This window comes from Ursus maritimus, unplaced genomic scaffold, assembly GCF_017311325.1.
Source record: "Ursus maritimus isolate PB19 unplaced genomic scaffold, ASM1731132v1 scaffold_26, whole genome shotgun sequence".
In the NCBI taxonomy this organism is placed as follows: Eukaryota; Metazoa; Chordata; class Mammalia; order Carnivora; family Ursidae; genus Ursus; species Ursus maritimus.
Window position 1 is genome coordinate 8,583,511 of NW_024425119.1, and position 10,863 is coordinate 8,594,373.

Below are 10,863 nucleotides of genomic sequence, written 5' to 3' on the forward strand. Positions count from 1 at the left end.
ATTTATTTATTTATTTATTTATTTATTTATTTAAAGATTTATTTATTTATTAGAGAGAGACAGCCAGCGAGAGAGGGAACACAAGCAGGGGGAGTGGGAGAGGAAGAAGCAGGCTCCCAGTGGAAGAGCCTGATGTGGGGCTCGATCCCGGAACACCGGGATCATGCCCTGAGCCGAAGGCAGACGCTTAACGACTGCGCCACCCAGGCACCCTGGGATTCACCATTTTAGATGCCATTAAGAACATTTGTGGTTCATGGGAAGAGGTCACAGTTTCAACATGAACAGGAGTTTCGAAGAAGGTAATTCCAACTCTTATTGATGACTTTGAGAAGTTCACAATCTCAGTGGAGAAGGAACTGCTGATGGGGTAGAAACAGCAAGAGAACTACAGTCAGAAGTGGAGCCTGAAGATGGGACTGATTTGCTCCAATCACATGATCAAACTTGAGCAGATGAGGACTTGCTTCTTATGGAAGAGCAAAGAAAGTGGTTTCTTGAGATGGAATATACTCCTGTTGAAGATGCTATGAAGATTGTTGGAATGAAAACAAAGGATTGAGAATATTACATAATCTTAGCCAATAAGGCAGCATCAGGGTTTGAGAGGATTGACTCCCATTTTGAAAGAAGTTCTATGAGTGAAATGCTAGCAAATAGCATCTCACATTACAATCATTTGTGAATCAAGGGGTGGGGAGGACTTCACTGTTTTCTTGTTTTTAAGAAATTGCCATGGGGCGCCTGGCTGGCACGGTTGGTAGGGCATGCAACTCTAGATCTGGGGTCTTGGGTTCAAGCCCCACATTGGGCCTAGAGCTTATGAAAGAAAAAAGAAAGAAAGAAAGAAAGAAAGAAAGAAAGAAAGAAAGAAAGAAAGAAAGAAAGAAAGAAATTGTCACAACCACCCCAGTCTTTAGCAGCCACCACCCTAATCAGTCATCAGCCATCAACATCAAGGCAAGACCCTCCCCCAGCAAAAAGATTACCACTCACTGAAAGCTCAATTAATGGTTTGCATTTCTAACCAATATTTTTTAGATTATGGGATTTACATTGCTTTTTAGACATAGTGTTATTGCACATTTTAAGATTTATTTATTTATTTTAGAGAGAGACTGTGAGCAGGAGGAGGGGCAGTGAGGGAGAAAGAGGGAGAGGGGGAGAATCACAAGTAGACTCTGTGCGGAGCCTGGAGCCGGACAGGGGACTTGATCCCAGGACGCTGAAATCAGGACCGGAGCCAAAATCAAGAGTCCAATGCTTAGGGGCGCCTGGGTGGCTCAGTCGTTAAGCGTCTGCCTTTGGCACAGGGCGTGATCTCGGTGTTCTGGGATCGAGCCCCACATCAGGCTCCTCTGCTGGAAGCCTGCTTCTTTCTCTCCCACTCCCCCTGCTTGTGTTCCCTCTCTCGCTGGCTGTCTCTCTCTCTGTCAAATAAATAAATAAAATCTTTAAAAAAAAAAAAAAGAGTCCAATGCTTAAGGAACCAAGCCACCCAGGTGCCCCTATTGAACATTTAATAGACTACAGTATGGTGTAAACATAACTTTATGTGTACCAAAAAAATTCGTTTGAGTTGATTTGTTATGATATTTGCTTTATTGCAGTGGTCTGGAACCAAACCTGCAGTATCACCGGGGTATGCCTATATATGGCATTCTGCAAGAGGCAAAACTATGGAAACAATAAGAGCACTGGTTGCTAGGGGTTGGGGTGTCGAGTGGAGGATGGATGAATAGGCAGAGCACAGAGGTTTTTTAGGACAGTGAAATTATTCATTATGATACTGTGATGATGGAGACATGTCATTATACATTTGTCCAATCCCATAAAATTTACAGTGCCGCGAGCGAACCCTGATGTAAACTGTGGACTTTGGGTGACTCTGTTGTACAAATGTACTACACTCAAGCAAAATGTTAATAATAGGAAAGCTGAGATGGTATATGGGAACTCTATGTACTTTTTTTTTCCCTCCTCAAAAATTTAATTTAGTTATTTATTTGAGAGAGAAAGACAAAGACAGAGAGCATGAGCAGGGGGAGGGACAGAGGGAGAAGGAGAAGCAGGCTCCTCGCTGAGCAGGGAGCCTGATGCAGGGCTCGATCCCAGAACCCTGGGATCATGACCTGAGCTGAAGGCAGACACTTAACCAGCTGAGCCACCAGGTGCCCCTGTATGTACTTTCTTCACTGTTTATCTGTAAATTTAAAATTGCTCTCCCTAAAATAAAGTCTATTAATAATAACATTAATAATCAAAACACAAAACACTGGTTTATATGTTTCTCCATCCCCTTCCATGGGACCTTAAAGAGAGAAACCGTATTTTTTGTTTCTTTATAATCCCAGAATTTTAGGATGAGAGAAGAGTGCCCTATTGTTAGGCCTATTGTTAGATATTGGTTTGTTTTTGGTTTTGTTTTTTTTTAGATTTTATTTATTTATTTGACAGAGTGAGAGACAACCAGCAAGAGAGGGAACACAAGCAGGGGGAGTGGGAGAGGAAGAAGCAGGCAAGCAGGCTCCTAGCTGAGCAGGGAGCCCTATGTGGGGCTTGATCCCAGGATCCTGGGATCACGCCCTGAGCCAAAGGCAGACGCTTAACAACTGAGCCACCCAGGCACCCCTATTGTTAGATATTGTTAACAATATCTCAGACTTTAGGGATGCCTGGGTGGCTCAGTTGGTTAGGCGTCTGCCTTTGGCTCATGTTGTGATCCGGGGGTTCTGGGATCGAGCCCCACATCAGGCTCCCTGCTCATCGGGGACCCTGCTTCTCCCTCTGTCTGCCGATACTCCTGCATGTGCTCTCTCTCTCTGACAAATAAATAAAATCTTAAAAAAAAAAAAAAACCACACAATATCTCAGACTTCACATGTCTAAAACAAAACTCTTGATTTGACTTCTCAAATATGCTCCTTTCTCTGCCTTCCTGATTGAATAAATGGCAACCCCAACTCTCCAGCTGATCAGGCCAAAACCCTGAAGATCGTTTTTTACTCTTTTTTCTTCTCTTATACCCAACATGTAGACTGTCAGTTAACCCTGTTGGTTCTAGCTTTTTTTTTTTTTTTAAGATTTATTTGAGTGAGGGAGAGAGAGAGAAAAAGAGAGAGAACATGAGTGGGGTGGGGGCAGAGAGACAAGCAGACTCCCCACCGAGCACTGAGCCCAATGCTGGGCTCTGATACCAGGCTTGATTCCAAAACCCTGAGGGGCGCCTGGGTGGCGCAGTCGTTGGGCGTCTGCCTTCGGCTCAGGGCGTGATCCTGGCGTTATGGGATCGAGCCCCACATCAGGCTCCTCTGCTGGGAGCCTGCTTCTTCCTCTCCCACTCCCTCTGCTTGTGTTGCCTCTCTCGCTGGCTGTCTCTATCTCTGTCGAATAAATAAATAAAATCTTTAAAAAAAAAAACAAAAAACCCTGAGATCATGACCTGAGGCAAAGTCATATGCTTAACCAACTGAGCTACCCAGGGACCGCCTTGTTGGCTCTATCTTAAAAATATCTTTCAAATCCAACAACTTACTGCTTCTACTACTTCTACTACTCCTACTACTACTCCTACTACCCTCTTTCAAGTCCTGCCAACTTCAAGTCCTCATCATTTCTTACCTGGCCCAGGAGCTTCCTAATGGGTTTCTACTCTTGCTCTCCACCAGCAACTTCTCTATTCAACAGCAAATACTTTTTTGGAAACATAAATATATTCATCCTAAGGCAGGATTTCTCTCCAAATATGAACCCCTGAAACCAAATAAGTTATGTGCTTCCAAAATATAATAGTGGGACAGGCGTACGACAGACATTCTCTTTCCAAAAGGGAGAAATTAGAAAGAAAGGGACAAGTACTAAACAAGTCTAAAATGTAGCAAGGTAAATCCCACTGGTTTTTTTCTTTCTTTCTTATTGTGGTTTAAAGCACATAACATAGGGGGGCGCCTGGGTGGCACAGCGGTTAAGCGTCTGCCTTCAGCTCAGGGCGTGATCCCGGCATTATGGGATCGAGCCCCACATCAGGCTCCTCTGCTATGAGCCTGCTTTTCCCTCTCCCACTCCCCCTGCTTGTGTTCCCTCTCTCGCTGGCTGCCTCTATCTCTGTCACATAAATAAATAAAAAATCTTAAAAAAAAAAAAAATAAAGCACATAACATAAAATTTACCATCTTAACCATTTTTTAGAATATTTTATTTATTCATCTGAGAGAGAGAGAGCACAAGAGGGTGGAGGGTCAGAGGAAGAAGCAGACTGCCCCCTGAGCAAGGAGCCTGATGTGGGTCTCGATCCTGGGACTCTGGGATCATGACCTGAGCTGAAGGCAGTTGCTTAACAGACTGAGCCACCCAAGTGCCCCATCTTAACTATTTTTACGTGAACAGTTCAGTAATGTTAGGTATATTCATATTGTTATGAAACAGATATCCAGAACTTTTTCGTCTTGCAAAACTGAAACTGTATACCCATTAAAGAGCAACTCCCCTTTTCTTCCTTCTAGGTTACTAATCTAGTGTTTGTTTCTATGAACGTGGCTACTTTAGATACCTCCTGTAAGTGGAATCATACAGTATTTATCTCTTTATAACTTGCTTATTTCACTTAGCATAATGGCCTCAAGGTCAATCCATGTTGTAAGATGTGACAGGATTTCCTTCCTTTTTTAAGGCTGAATAATATTCCCTTGGATATTTATCTATTCATCTCTTTATGGCCACCTCGATTGCATCCACCTTTGGCTATTGTGAAGAGTACTAGGTGTGCTTCATGAGCAGGCATATATTTCTGTTTAAGACCTTGCTTTCAGGGCGGCTGGGTGGCCCGGTCGTTAAGCATCTGCCTTCAGCTCAGGTCATGATCCCAGAGTCCTGGATCAAGTCCCACATCGGGCTCCTTGCTCAGCAGGGAGTCTGCTTCTCCCTCTGCCCCTCCCCCCACTTGTGCTCTTTCTCACTCTCAAATGAATAAATAAAATCTTTAATTAAAAAAAAAAAAAGACCTTGTTTTCAGTTCTTTTGGATCTACACCTAGAAGGGACATTGCTGGATCACAGGGTGGTTCTAGTTTTAATTTTTTGAGGAACTACCATACTGTTCTCCATGGCAGCTGCACTACTTACAATCCTACCAACAGTATACAAGAGTTTCAGTTTCTCCACATCCTCACCAACACTTGTTATTTTCTGTTGTTGTTTTTCATATTGACCATTAGAAGAAGTGTGAAGAGATTTCTCATTGTAGTTTTGATTTGAATTTCTTAATGATCAATGATGTTGAGCATCTTTTCATATGCTCATATGCTGTTGGACATTTGTGTATCATATTTGGAGAAACGTCTGTTCAAATCCCTTGCCCATTTTTATTTTTATTTTATTTTTTAAAAGATTTTATTTATTTATTTGACAGAGAGACAGAAACAGCCAGTGAGAGAGGGAACAAATGCAGGGGGAGTGGGAGAGGAAGAAGCAGGCTCCCAGCGGAGAAGAGAGCCCGATGCGGGGCTCAATCCCAGGACCCTGGGATCACGCCCTGAGCCGAAGGCAGACGCTTAATGACTGAGCCACCCAGGACCCCCCTTCGCCCATTTTTAATCAGGTTATTTGAGTTACTGTGTTGTTGAGCTCTTTACATATTCTGGATATAGGCCCTTATCAGATACATGATTTGCAAAATTTTCTTCCATTTCAGAGGTTGCCTTTTCACCTTGTTGATTGTATCCTTTGATAAACAAAAGTTTGTAAGGTTAATGTAGTCTCATTTGTCTATTTTTGCTTTTGTTGCCTGTGCTTTTGGTGTCAAATCCAAGAAATCTATGTTTCATTAGAGTTAAGTCTCAAGATAACCCTCAGAGGCTCACTGCTCTGCCCTCAAGTCCCACTGAGGTGACTGTTGTCCCTTCAGTCGTGGGGGCCAGTCCAGCCCACTGAAACTGAAGAGTAGATGGCCTTGTCTTGAGGGCCCTTGTGCTCTGGGCCTGTGGTGGGGGTAGCAACTCTGCTGATCTCAGAATCAACTTCAGTGACATTCTTACCTCTTATTGAAAGATAGGAAATTTTGATAGCTCTATTGTCCCATTCTGCGGAATCCTAGCAGACTTAGCCTTCCTTCATCTTGTCTTCTCTCTGTGCCCTTAGTCCTAGCTGGCAGTGTGTCTGCTGGCATAACACCATCTCCATTCCTAGATTCTGCTGAGATGTCTGATGAAACCCATGAGTTGTGTTCATGATCTCTTTATCAAATGATTTTCCAGTCACACCCTTGGTGTCTTCAGAGAAAGCATTCTTGTTTTTGTAATACAGATAGGTGAAGAATTTTCCAAATCTTCACCTTCTGGTTCCTTTTTGCTTGGCAATTCCTCTTTCAATTTATTTCACTCCTCTCAGGTGTTACTATAAGCAGCAAGGAGAAACCAAGTCATACCTCTAACACTGTGCTTAGAAATCTCCTCAGCTAAACATTCTATTTCATTATAAACAAGTTCTAGTTTCCACAAAACACTAGAACACAATTCCACCAAGTTCTTTATCACTTTATAAGAAGGATCAGCTTTCCTCCAGTTTCTAATTGAGATTTCACCAGAATCACCTTTCTTTTTTTTTTTTTTTTTTCATTTTTATTTATTTATTTGAGAGAGGGAGAGAGCACAAGCAGGGAGGGGGCAGAGGGAGAGGGAGAAGCAGATTCCTCGCCAAGCAAAGAGCCTGATGTGGGGCTCGATCCCAGAACCCCAGGATCATGACCTGAGCTGAAGGCAGATGCTTAACCAGTTGAGCCACCCAGATGCCCCCAGAATCACCTTTCACATTCATATTCCTAACAACAATTTCTTCAAGGCAATATAGGCTCTTTCTAGCACGTACCTCAAAATTCTTCCAGCCTCTATCCATTACTCAGTTCCAAAGGCACTTCCACATTTTTAGGTATCTGTTATAGCAGCACCTACTTCTTGGTACCAAAATTTATCAGGGTTCTCCAGAGAAACAGAACCAATAGGATGTGTGTATACGGAGAAAGATTTTTGTTTTAAAGAATTTGCTCACATAATTATGGAGGCTGGCAGGTCCACACAGGTGGGCCAGCAGGATAGAAACTCTCTAAAGGCCATCTCCGCAGAATTCTTTCTTGCTTGGAGGCAGGGCAGTGGAGGTTAGTGTTAGTTCTATTCAGGCCTTCAACTGATTGAACACAGTCCACCAACATTATGGAGGGCAATCTGCTTTATTCAAATTCCCTCAATTTAAATGTAAATCTCACTTGAACACACCCCCACAGAAACATCTAGAATAATATTTGACCAACTATCTAGGCACTGTGGCCCAGCCAAGTTGACATGTAAAATTAACCATCACAGAGGGACCTGGCTGGCTCATTCAGTAGAGCTTGCAACTCTTGATCTCAGGGTTGTGAGTTTGAGCCCCATGTTGGGTATAGAGATTACTTAAAACCAAAATCTTTAAAAAAAATAACCATCACATATGCCTTCCATATTAAAATTTAAGGTTAGGGTATGGACTATGAGCATCACTTGTTTCAGTGATATTTGTATTACTTAGCGTATAGTGGGTAACAAATTGACTGGCTAAATGAACAAATGTATATAATTGCCAGGCCTTTAGAGTTTATCAGTTTTTTTCTTTTTTCTTTTTTTTTTTCTCATTTCTCCCAATAATTCCATGAACTGCATATTACGGCCGCCAACTAAAATCCTGAAGTTGAGACATAGGAAAGTTAAGTGACCTGTTCATATGCCTAAATTCTAGTTCATGTTCCAGAGCTGGGACTCAGATTCTGTTCTTTTGACTTCCCATCCTCTGGTTAGTCAATTACACTAAACTGTAATTCTCTCTCTCCTACCTGTTCTTCCTGGTGTTGATAATAAGAGGAAGTAGATAATGTAATAACGGCCAACTCTCTGCTGGGTGTTAAGAAGCATATATGATGAGTAAGGATGGTATGTGTGCCCCACCCAAGGCAGCTGTAATCAGTAAGGGGAGGTGTGGGAAAGGGAGCTTCAGCTTTAGTGGGAGACGGTCATTTCAGGGAAGCACTAGATGCTCTGCAAGGANNNNTGTCACTTGCTTCTCTAATCCTGAAAGACCAGTTAAGTAAACACTAGAAACTGTCTATAAATATAAACCCAGATATTTTTTTCTGTGTTGCTTATCTTTCAGAATTAGGTTGGCATAGGGGGGAGGGGAGAGTATGGGGCTACTTGTGGGCAGCTATTGTATAAGGTAGTGGTATTTTTTAGTTTGAATTGTGACATAGATACTTCCTTTTCTTAGTAGCCTGGTTCTTCCTTTTTCTTCAGATCTTCCTTTGTCAACTATAGTGACCTACTTATCTATCTAGATAATGTTTTGAGCATATTATGTCAATATTATTATTGATTATTAACCATAAGTATCATATACATGATGTTTGGGCACGGCAAAATCAATTTAATCTCTGCCAAGTATTAAAAAATACTTGATTCAAAAAAATAATTATTTGGTATTGGCAAGCAGACTTAAAAGCATGAAGTGACGTTTGTAAGGAAATGAGTACCAAATAAAAGCACATATTCAAAGAAGTTTAGAGGTACGCCATTCACTGTTCTTTTCATGGGACATTCTTACAAACCGATTAATTGTTCAACAGAAATTAATCATTTGAGGGGCGCCTGAGTGGCCTTGGGTGGCCGGTCTGTTGAGCCTCTGCCTCTTGGTTTCACTTCATGTCATGATCTCAGGGTGGTGAGATCGAGCCCCGAGTCAGGCTCCATGCTCAGCATGCAGGCTGATTAAGACTCTCTCTCCCTCCGCCCACCCCCACCGTGTGCTCTCTCTAAAGTAAATAAATTAAAAAAAATTTTTTTAATCTTGAAAAAAAAGAAATTAATCATTTGATTTCATTACAGAGGTAACAAGGAACAAGCCTAGCTGACTGATTAGGCAGGGCTTAAAGGCAAGTTGTGCTAGTGAAACTGAAAAGAGATAGATTATTAAAAAAATTTTTTTAAAGATTTTATTTATTTATTTAACAGAGAGATAGCCAGAGAGAGAGGGAACACAGCAGGGGAGTGGGAGAGGAAGAAGCAGCCTCCCAGTGGAGGAGCCCGACGTGGGACTCGATCCCGAAACACCGGGATCACGCCCTGAGCCGAAGGCAGACGCTTAACGACTGCGCCACCCAGGTGCCCCAGATTATAAAATTTTAATTGGCATTCTGGTCTCCAGTAAGAGTGAAGAGTTTACGTCCGGTCAATATATTCTCTCCCATAGAGAACCGTCTGCCTCCAAAATGAAACTATTTAATTCCCCCCAAATACTTATCAAATGTCTACTGTACCAAGTATTGAGAGGGTGATGGAAATGATGTTGGAGGAAGAGACACAGAAATGAAATAAGCACAGCCTCTACTTTTAAGATTGGATAAGATTGTATAGGAAATTGGTCATCTTTCCTTTTTCTTTTTTTTTTTTTAGATTTTATTTTTTTTAGAACAGTTTTGGTTCACAGCAAAATTAAGAGGAAGGTACAGAGATTTTCCATATACCTGTTGCCCCCACACTTGCATAGCATTCTCCATTATAAACATCTCTCACCAGAGGGGCACACTTATTACAATTGATGAAGGTACATTGACACATCATAATCACCCAAAGTCCATACTTTTGCATTAGGATTCATTCTTGGCTTTGTACATTCTGTGAATTTGGACACATGTCATAAGGACATGTATCCCCATCATTTAGCATCATATGGAATAGTTTCATTGCCCTAATAATCCTGTGTGCTCTACCTGTGTATCTCTCCTCGCTCCCCCACCCCAAGTCCCTGGCAACCAGTGATCTTTGTACTTTCTCCATAGTTTTGCCTTTTGCAGAATGTCACATAGTTGGAACCATACAGTATGTAGTCTTTTCAGATTGGCTTCTGTCACTTAATAATATGCATGTAAGAGTCCTCCATGTCTTTTCGTAGCTCAGTAGCTCATTTCTTTTTAGCACGGAATAATATTCCATTGTTTGTACCACGGTTCATTTATACATTCCCTTATTCAAGTATTCTTGGTTACTTCCAAGTTTTGGCAATTATGAATAAACATGTAAACATCTGTATGCAAGTTTTTGTGTGGACATAAATTTTCAACTCCTTTAATTAAATACCAAAGAGCAGGATTGCTGGATTGTATGGTAGGTGTTTGTTTCGTTTTGTAAGAAAACCACCAAACTGCCTTCCTAAGTAGCTGTACCATTTTGCAATCCCACTTAGCAACGTATGAGATTTCTTGTTGCACCACATCCTCATCAACATTTGGTTTTGTCGGGGCGCCTGGGTGGCTCAGTCGTTAAGCGTCTGCCTTCTGCCCAGGGCCTGATCCTGGCATTCTGGGACTGAGCCCCGCATCGGGCTCCTCTGCTGGGAGCCTGCTTCTTCCTCTCCCACTCCCCCTGCTTGTGTTCCCTCTCTTGCTGGCTGCCTGTCTCTCTCTCTGTCAAATAAATAAATAAAATCTTTAAAAAAAAAAACAAAACATCATTTGGTATTGTCAGTGGTCCAGATTTTGGCCATTCTAATAGGTGTGAACTGGTATCTTGTTTTTTGTTTGTTTGTTTGTTAAGATTCTCAGAGAGAGGGGTGCCTGGGTGGCTCAGGGCGTGATCCCAGGGTCCTGGAATCGAGCCCCATATCAGGGTCCCTGCTGGAAGCCTGCTTCTCCCTCTCCCACTCCCCCTGCTTGTGTTCCCTCTCTCTCTGTGTGTCTGTCAAATAAATAAATAAATAAATAAATAAATAAATAAATAAATAAATAAAATCTTTAAAAAAGAAAAAAAAAGATTCTGAGAGAGAGCACAAGTGGGGTGAGGGGCAGAGGGAG